Raw genomic sequence first — 9,262 nt, forward strand, 5'->3', positions numbered from 1 at the left:
CTTTCTATATGATTGTAACTGGGTTGTGATCCGCCCATGTGCTTGTTTCTATGGCTATATTTTGTATATTTGTAAATAAATCTATTGACATCCATGTCATATCAATTCTCGACCAGGACAGATATCTATTAGAATAGAACGTATATTGCTTCTTTTCTGGATATTTTTCTCTCCAAGCATCAAGTATATTTAATTCATCCACCATATTATAGAAGGATTTAGGAAGTGTTCTTCTTAGAGTTTTATTTTATTTTGTATTATAATCCAGCTCAGGCTTTACAATAGCATTAAAATCTCCAATCATACATATGCTTTCATATTCCAGTTTTATTATTTTCTTATGTAACTTTAGATAAAAATTCTCTTGATTTTCATTTGGAGCATAAATCGCTACCAATAATGATTTTTACAGTTCATAATTACTTCCACCATTAAGATTTGTCCTTCTTCTTCTGAATATATCAATTTAGTTTGTATTGCTTTCTCAATATATAATGCCACACCTCTTTTACTCTGGTCTACAAATGAGGTGTATGATTCTCCCAATTTTGGATATTCTAATAAATTTTTATGTTGTTTTCTAATATGAACTTCTTGTAAACAAATTATGTCCATTTTTAGTTTTCCCAGTTTATTTAGTGTTCTTTTCCTTTTTATGGTCGAGTTTAATCCATTTATATTTATCGAGATTGTTTTTATCTCTTCTTCCATGATTATTTATTTAAGGTTTTAGTTGATCTCGTCATTCTCATCTCTCTTTGCTCTTTTGCCTCTTTTGCCCTTGCTCCTTCTACCAACGCCTTTTCCTCCTGTTCTTTGCTATACTCAGCCCGTTGTTTCTCTATCTGATCTCCTTGATGTCTAATTCCTCTTTCCCCTCTCAGCCTTTCTTCTTCTTGCTGTCCAAAGTAATGATCATAAAAAAGCTCTGCTTTCTCTAATGTGTCTAATCTGTATCTCTCTCCTTGCCAGTTTACCATTACTCCTTCTGGTATTAGCCATCTAAAATTTATCCCTTTTTCAATTAAGACTTTTGTCAAAAATTGATACTCCTTTCTCAAGTCTCTCACTCTTCTTGGAATCTGCTTTAATATCGCTCTCTTCCTTTATATTTTATTGTGACATTTCTCAGCTTCTGTAATATATCTGCCCTTAATGCTTTTTTAGTAAACCTTATATGGACCTCTCTAGGAAGCTTATTTCTCGTTGCATATTTAGTATATATTCTAAATATCTCATCTATATCATTAATTATCTTTTCCTTGCTTTCCTCCAGTGCTTCTGCTAATATTTCCGCCATCATGTCTGCTAAATTCTCTCCCTCTTCTTCTTCAACATTTTGGAATCTTAAGTAATAATCAGCTCTATCTATCTCTAGAGAGATAATAGTTTTTTCCTGGTTTCTATCTGTTAATGTCAGTCGATTGTCCACCTCCTCTATTCTCTTATCCATTAATTCAATTTTCCCTTCCACTTGTAGTCTTTGTTCACTTTTCCCCATCAATTCTTTGACCTCTTTTAATTCCTCTTTATCTAACCCTTCCTTGAAGTCTGTATGTAATGCCTGTATCGTATTTTTCAGTTCCATATTAAATTTATCTTGTTGTATTGTAGAGTCCAGTGTTTTCTGCACCACTGGACTCTGTAGTGTTGAGGGGGCTATTGTTAGATGTGTTGTGATCTTCTTCATCTTATCCAATGATTTATAATCCAAATGTCAGTGTGCTATTATAATCCCAATATGTTCCAAGAAGAGGAGGAAAGAAACAAAAATAGGAGAAAAATCCCACCTCAAAAGTCCAAGGGCAGGAAAAAGTACAATTTACACTTCTTTATTTCAGACTTTTCATGCCTTAATCCGAAAAAAGGAGAATATCGAAAATAAAACCTCCATAAGGCAATCCACTGTTCTCCAAAACAAGAAACAGTTTCTGTGTTAAATGCAATTAATGTCTCACTTCTTATCAGTGAACCCAGCAGATGTTGTTCAAGGTCACTTAATCTTCTGCTTTAGAAGAAGGAAGCTGCAGCAAAAGAAGCAACTCACTTAAAGGAAAAGGCAAACAATCTAGACCTCCAACAGTTATTTACTCTCAAATCAGTCCTATTAGTCCAATTGTTTTCAGTAGACTTTTTAAATTCCACAGTCTTTACATTGATTTATTGATTTATTGCCGAGGAGGAACAGGAGCAGCTTAAGGGTCCGCTCCCCCCCTTTCTCCATGGCTTCAAATTCTTCTTATTCCACCCCTAGCATTTCCAGCATTTAAGAGAGAAAGTTTTCCTCCTTTTAACAATCTCTTGATCAGCTCACCCAGGAGATTCTCCAATTTTCTTTCTGATTCTTGGAAGCAAACGCTGGCTTGTGACAGCTTGCAATGGCTGTCTGACAGCTGCTGGCTCTCCAGGAGATTGTGATCCCTCCTGTGCTGCCAGACTATCCTTCCCTTCTTCACTGTCCCTACAGGGACAGCTCTGGTCTGTCTAAGACTAGGCAGACCTCCCCAAACAGCTGAAAAGCAACGATTCTTAGGGAGCCCCCAAGGAATACGTCGTGCCGCCAAGACGTTCACTCCTTCTCCCCCACTCTTGGTGATTCTATGGGCCAGTCCTCCACAACTACCAATTTGAACTATTTCTTTGAGTTTTTCTATGCTATGATATTACCAACAATAGAATGGGGGTGGTAGCAATGATGCTCTAAGAGTTCCTGTACTGTATTATATGCAAAACACATGGCATTGTCATTGTTTCTTTCCAAAGACAAATTATGGCAGGAGATTAAATAAAAACCAACTTTCCTTTTATTTGGAGAAGTACAAATTATTTTGTCACCTCAAGGCACTTCGGTGCTGAATAAGCATTGCTTTCTCCTAGTCCCTTCAGACACCCATCTGAAGGATCATTTAGTTTTTCTTGAACATTTGTAATGAGACAAGGCATAGCAACTTTTTTGAAAAGTTCAGTTATTTAACAGTTTCAGTGTCTCTTCCACCCATTATTGCTGAGTTTCAGCAACTGTAGCTTGAAGTGGCTGCCTCTCAGTTAATTGCAGGGCTGGTTCTATGGACGATTTTGAACTTCATGGTATTCAATTTCATAGCTGTAAGTAGAAGAGAAGGATAGGAATCACTTCGGTTAAATTGATAGTTTTTATTGCAGCTCTCTGCCAAAGATGTATCAGCAAATCCTTGCTTTGGTATTTATTATCAAGGAGATCAATGAGAATCCTGAGCTATTACCAAACATCACTTTGGGTTTCCACATTGTGAACAACTACTTCCCTGCGAGGATAATCTATAAGGCTACGTTGAGCTTACTTTCTGCACAAGACAAATTTGTTCCTAACTTTACCTGTGATTTAAAGAAAACATTTATTGCCGCTATTGGAGGACGTTTGACGGAAACCTCATTCAACATGGCCACAATCCTTGCCAGCTACAAGATTCCACAAGTAGATCCATGAGATTGCTTCCTAGAAATCCCAATCTCTTTAATTTCTTCCATTCTTAAAGCATATTTACAACTGATGGCATTCATAGGGGAGAATCTCGGAGAACACTGTATTGTACATTCAATTAATATAAATACAAATAAACTATAGGAATGAGTAATTATTTAGAAATTGAGGACTCTTGTAGATTCCCCCAAATAGAGAAGATTAGTAAACTCCTTTTGGCATTGAATTTCAAAGTGGTTGGCACCTACAGAAAATACTCTGGCTCTACTACATGCTACATAAATCCCTTTAGCGAGTTAAACTAGAATGCTTTTTCAGGTAATAAATACTTTCCTGCTTTTATACTTAGAACACCACCGAAGGCATATCTAGATCAATATATACACTTGATGTCAATGGAATTAAGATATGATCATCTCTTTAGGGAGGATAAAGTCAAAGTGTGTTTAATATATGCCCTAACTCCAGCCATGCAAAATCTAAGAATGATCATCCTTGTAGCATCTTTTACTTCACTGCAACCTTTGGGTAAAGTGTGGATTATTAGATCCCATTGGAATTTTGAATCACTGTCCATTCAGAGACTTTGGGATATACAGAGTTTCCATGGTGCTCTATCATTCACAGTTCGCTCAAAAGAACCACCTGGATTTCAAGAATTTGTTCAGACTATAAGGCCATCCTGGGTAAAAGAAGACAATTTCATTCAGAATTTTTGGGAACAGGCATTTGACTGTCCATTACACATTTCCGGTATAAATGAAGATAACAAGGTATTGTGCACTGGAGATGAGAAATTAGAGAGTCTGCTGAGTATATTATTTGAAATGAGCATGACTGGACACAGTTACAACATTTATAATGCAGTCCACGTTATGGCACATTCTTTGCATGTCTTACTCAAGTCCAGATCCAGAGGTAGAAATGCAATAGGAACAGAAGAAGTAATATTTCAGGATTTAAAACCATGGCGGGTATTTTATTGTATTTCTAATACCTAAAAATTGTTTATTTAGTTGCTCACTCATATGAAGCTGCACCTTCACTTGCCATCCAGTAACAGGCCATGGCTGAATGTATGTAATCCATCTATGTCAATGAGGACTGGCCACTCATGTGCGTGCACAAGAAGCCTGTCACTCACACAAATGGAGCTTCACATGTGCAAGTGTACACTGCTCATGCAAATGGGGCTATGCATGCATGCATGCATGCCTGCACTCTCCTGGCCACTTGCACAGGGCAGTTCCAAACAAGTTGTGGCCCAGTGCTGGACCATGTTCTGAGGATTGGGGACTACTGATGTAGATGATCCATCTGTGTCAAGGAGGACCGACCACTTTGCCATGGAATTTGAAAAACACTATTTGAGTATCCATTCTGGAGTGCGTTGATTGATATTCTATGCAGCCAAAAAACTGCCGGTTTTCTAATTAGGCCAATCATTGTGAGTTAATTTCCCTTATGTTCCTGGAAATTCAATTCATCATAACACCCATTATAATTTGTAAAGCTTAAATTTACGCCTTGAAGATAACAATTATGTTTAGTATTTTGAAAAAAATGGGATTAACATAACAGTGGTTAACACGGATTAACAGTCAATGGTTAATGAACTGAAAGAGAGACACTGATTGTCATCATACATGTTCCATATTGTAAAATATGGAAGATGTGTGTTGATAACCATTTTGGTGTAGTGGTTAAGGAACTGGATAACAAATTGGGAGATGTGACTTCTAATCCTGTTTAGGCAGAAAGCCATTTGGTGACCTTAGGCCAGTCATCTCTCTTAATCCTAGAAAGGATGCATTGGCAAAGCAATTGTGGACATCTTACCAAAGGACTTGAAGACACCCTCAATTCCCATTTGCATTTTCCAAAGCAGGCTAGTTCATCTTGAAATAGTTTTATGTAGTTGTTATGATTTCAAAGTCTTGCTGTTAATTTCTTTTATTTTTTTTTAAAAAATATAGTTTCATTCTTTCTTGAAAAACATTGTATTCAACAACAGTATGGGAGATACTATTACATTTGATGAAAACAGAGAACTGATTACAGGTTTTGATATTGTAAACTGGATTACTTTCCACAATAATTCCTTTTCTTGAGTCAAAGTTGGAACATTGGAACCTTGGGCTCTACCGGGCAGAGAATTAACTCTTAATGACAATAAAATTGTATGGCACAGAAGCTTTAACCAGGTGAGAAGAAACTGCAGATTCTCAACTAATAACAAAAGTAAAACACACTTTGGAGCAATTTTCAAATAAATGGCAGTAATTGAAGAAAATGGTGTTTTGTTCTTTTGGAGCCTTTCAAGATGATGACATATAACATTTTCTACATATGCAATGGAGCATTAATATGTCCATGGGAGGCTTATGACAAATGCTTCCAATTGTGCTTGGGATACAAAAATTGCCAATGTAAATATAGATAGCCCTAGGCATATGACTGTTCATTTAACAACTGTTCAAATTTACAAGGGACTGAAAAAAAAGCTATTTATGACCTTCCTTGAAGGAGAGCCTGATGCCTCCCTTGTTGTTACATGATCACATTTCAGGTATACGGCAATTGACTCAGATTTGCAAGTGTCCCATGGTCACATAACCAAGGATTGCAGAGGTTTTAGTTAATTTCCAGCAAAAAATGCACATTTGTCAGAACCAATTTTCTTAACCAACATGCAGTTGACTTAACAATCATGTGATAAGATTGGCACATATTAAAAATGAAATTCTCTTGCCTGCTCTCAAAAGTGTACACATATATAACACACATGTAAATACGCTATATACATACATATGTATCTACCTACACCCTTACATATAAATACATATAAATGTTAATCACTGTGCATCTTGAATACATAGAGGAAAGAGGAAGCTAACTAGAAAATTTTAGCTAGTTTACAGAAAAAAATATATATCCCCATTTGGCAGACTTTCCTAATGAATACACAATTGAATTAACAACTATGTGATTCACTTTTCAACCGTTGTAAAAAATGTTGCAATAGAATTTTTCACATAATATCCTGCAACATCTTATGATTGAAATTCTGAACCCCGTTGTGGTTGTATATTTGGAACTATCTGTAGTGCCACATTCTATTTTGAAGCATTCTGGCTGCAAAAGAACCTGTATTGCTTTTGCTCATGTTCAGAAAAAGTATTAACTAAAAAAAATCATTGGGAGTAATCTGAATACCTATCAGATCTTATGAAAACAAAGCTTTCTTCCATTCCAGGTCCCCTGCTAGAACATCCAAAGAAGTCAATGCCAATACCTTCCCATTAATTCAAGTTTCCTAATATTCATTTTCTTCAGCTTCTTCATCTAGATTGCAGGTTTCTGTTTTGGAAAGCTGTATTAATGTGGGCATTTTATCCTTTGATTCTCTCATATCTATTACTGTTCAGGTGCTTCCTCTTTCTGTGTGCAATGACCACTGCTACCCAGGCTCTAGCAGAAAGAAGAAGGAAGGAGAGAAATTTTGTTGCTATTATTGTGTACCATGTTCAGAAGTACAGATCTCTGATGAAATAGGTAAGATAGAAAGATGTGAAGACTTTGGCTAACTAACCAACAAAAATCCAATCCAGTGCTCTGATTTATTTAAGGAGAACCACATGAACAACAGTAAAAACAAAACAACACAAGAAAAAGACCCCCTATAATATTCTCTCTCTTCTCTCTCTCTCTGCCCCGTCTTGCTCTCTCATTTATCACTTTCTCATACATGTATATATGGAATTAAAATTTTAAACAAAAGTTTTTATGATGATATATTGCAGTGCAATCAGCAGGGCATAAATGAATTTTAAAGGAATTCATTCCTAGGCCAAGGCAACACTAAGTTATAAATGAACTGAGTAATCTGGGCTATACATTTATAGTTCCACCATTGAAGGAGTAGTCTCTGAGCAGAAAGAAAAGCATGTGGAATTGATTTCCATTGTTTATCTATCACTTTCCATTTAGAGATGTGATTCAAAAATATGTAAACTGAAAATATTAAATTCTATCTCATGGTCAAATTAGTACAAAGGACAAATTAATGTATAAGATGTGACAAAATATAATTCAGTGAAGCATTATTCTCTTTACATTTGCAATAACCTGTGAAGTTATATAATTTTTTCTAATAAATATGCAATTCTATCTAATAAAAGTAGTCTATGATCCATTAAAACTTTTAATGTGGTTGTCCAGATTAATTTCCATAGTTTAGACAAAATAGAGTTCTCCAATTTCTTGTTCCATCCATTCCTTAAAATACCATATCAAACTGATTTATTAGTAGCAAGTATTTATAATATTTATTTCTATAAACTTAGTTGTCTCTGAAGCTGCAAATATTGCTTGTCCAAACTGGAATGGCACTTAAGAGTCTATTGGTAATCATCTCATTTGACAAATGAAGAGAAGTGACAAAAAAACATTTTTATTTGCTTTTGATTTTCAATCAACACCCTCTGTTCATAATGAAGGATATCAAGCTTAAATTTATGTTATGAGATTGATCCATGCTTTTGTATTAAAAATAATTGCTATCCTCTCTTCACATACTATACTGACAGAAAGTTTGCTATATTGGAAAGATGTGTTCTTTTTTTCCAGATATGGATGTCTGCATGAAATGTCCAGAAAATGAATATCCCAATAACATTCAAAATCAATGTATTCCCAAAATATTGATCTATTTCTCTTATAATGAACCTTTGGGAATCCTCTTTGTTACATTGGCTATTATTTTCTCTTTGATTGCAGTCCTTGTGCTTGGAATATTTTGGGTGCACCGAGAAACTCCAATTGTCAAAGCTAATAACTGGAGCCTCACTTGTATCCTCCTCTTCTCCCTTCTTCTCTGCTTACTCTGTTCCTTCCTCTTCATGGGAAGACCTGAAAAGATGACTTGCCTTTTTCGGCAAACAACTTTTGGCATTATCTTCTCAGTGGCCCTTTCATCTGTATTGGCAAAAACATGACTGTGATTCTGGCATTTATGGCAACCAAACCAGGATCCAGATTGAGGAAATGGGTAGGGAAAGGACTGGCCAATTCTATTGTCCTTTCAGGTTCCTTCATTTAGGTGGGAATTTGCACTCTTTGGCTGAGTATCTCTCCCCCTTTCCCAGATACAGACCTGTACTCACTGAAGGGAGAAATCATAATGGAATGCAATGAGGGTGCGGTGATCATGTTTTATTGTGTCTTGGGTTACATGGGCTTCCTGGCTAGTGTCTGCTTTAACATTGCTTTCCAAGCCAGGAAGCTGCCCAGCAGTTTCAATGAGGCCAAGTTCATCACTTTCAGCATGTTGGTCTTTTGCAGTGTTTGGGTGTCATTTGTTCCAACCTACCTGAGCACTAAGGGGAAATACATGGTAGCTGTGGAGATCTTTTCTATCTTATCCTCCAGTGCTGGTTTACTGGGTTGTATATTTGCCCCCAAATGCTACATCATTCTTTTGAGACCTGAGATGAACAAAAAGAAACATTTAGTAAGGAAGGAACAATAATTGTCTTTTTGTATTTGTATTTAATAAAACATTTTTAAATTACTGTGAACTGTTCTTGTGGGATTGTTTTCTACATTAATTTACCTTGATGGTATTTAGAAAAAGCTCTGTTACCTTGATTTAACTTCATTTATGCATATATCCTGATATCGAGAAAAGAAGTCCTTAAAAGGAGATCTGTTTCAAAGTCAAAGAATTATGTGTCCTATCCAGTTTAAAGTGAATGATGATTACCTGAATGTAAATTTTGATTAACATAATCATATGTGTTC

The 9,262-nt window shown here is 35.8% G+C and overlaps 1 pseudogene; it reads left to right on the plus strand.

Annotated features, from left to right (window-relative positions):
• Positions 1 to 3,175: 3,175 nt before the first annotated feature.
• LOC120309735 lies at positions 3,176 to 8,990 on the plus strand (annotated as a pseudogene).
• The last annotated feature ends 272 nt before the right edge of the window (positions 8,991 to 9,262 follow it).

This window comes from Crotalus tigris, unplaced genomic scaffold (genome assembly GCF_016545835.1).
Source record: "Crotalus tigris isolate CLP2741 ecotype Arizona unplaced genomic scaffold, ASM1654583v1 scf7180000018058.1502924, whole genome shotgun sequence".
Taxonomy (NCBI): domain Eukaryota; kingdom Metazoa; phylum Chordata; class Lepidosauria; order Squamata; family Viperidae; genus Crotalus; species Crotalus tigris.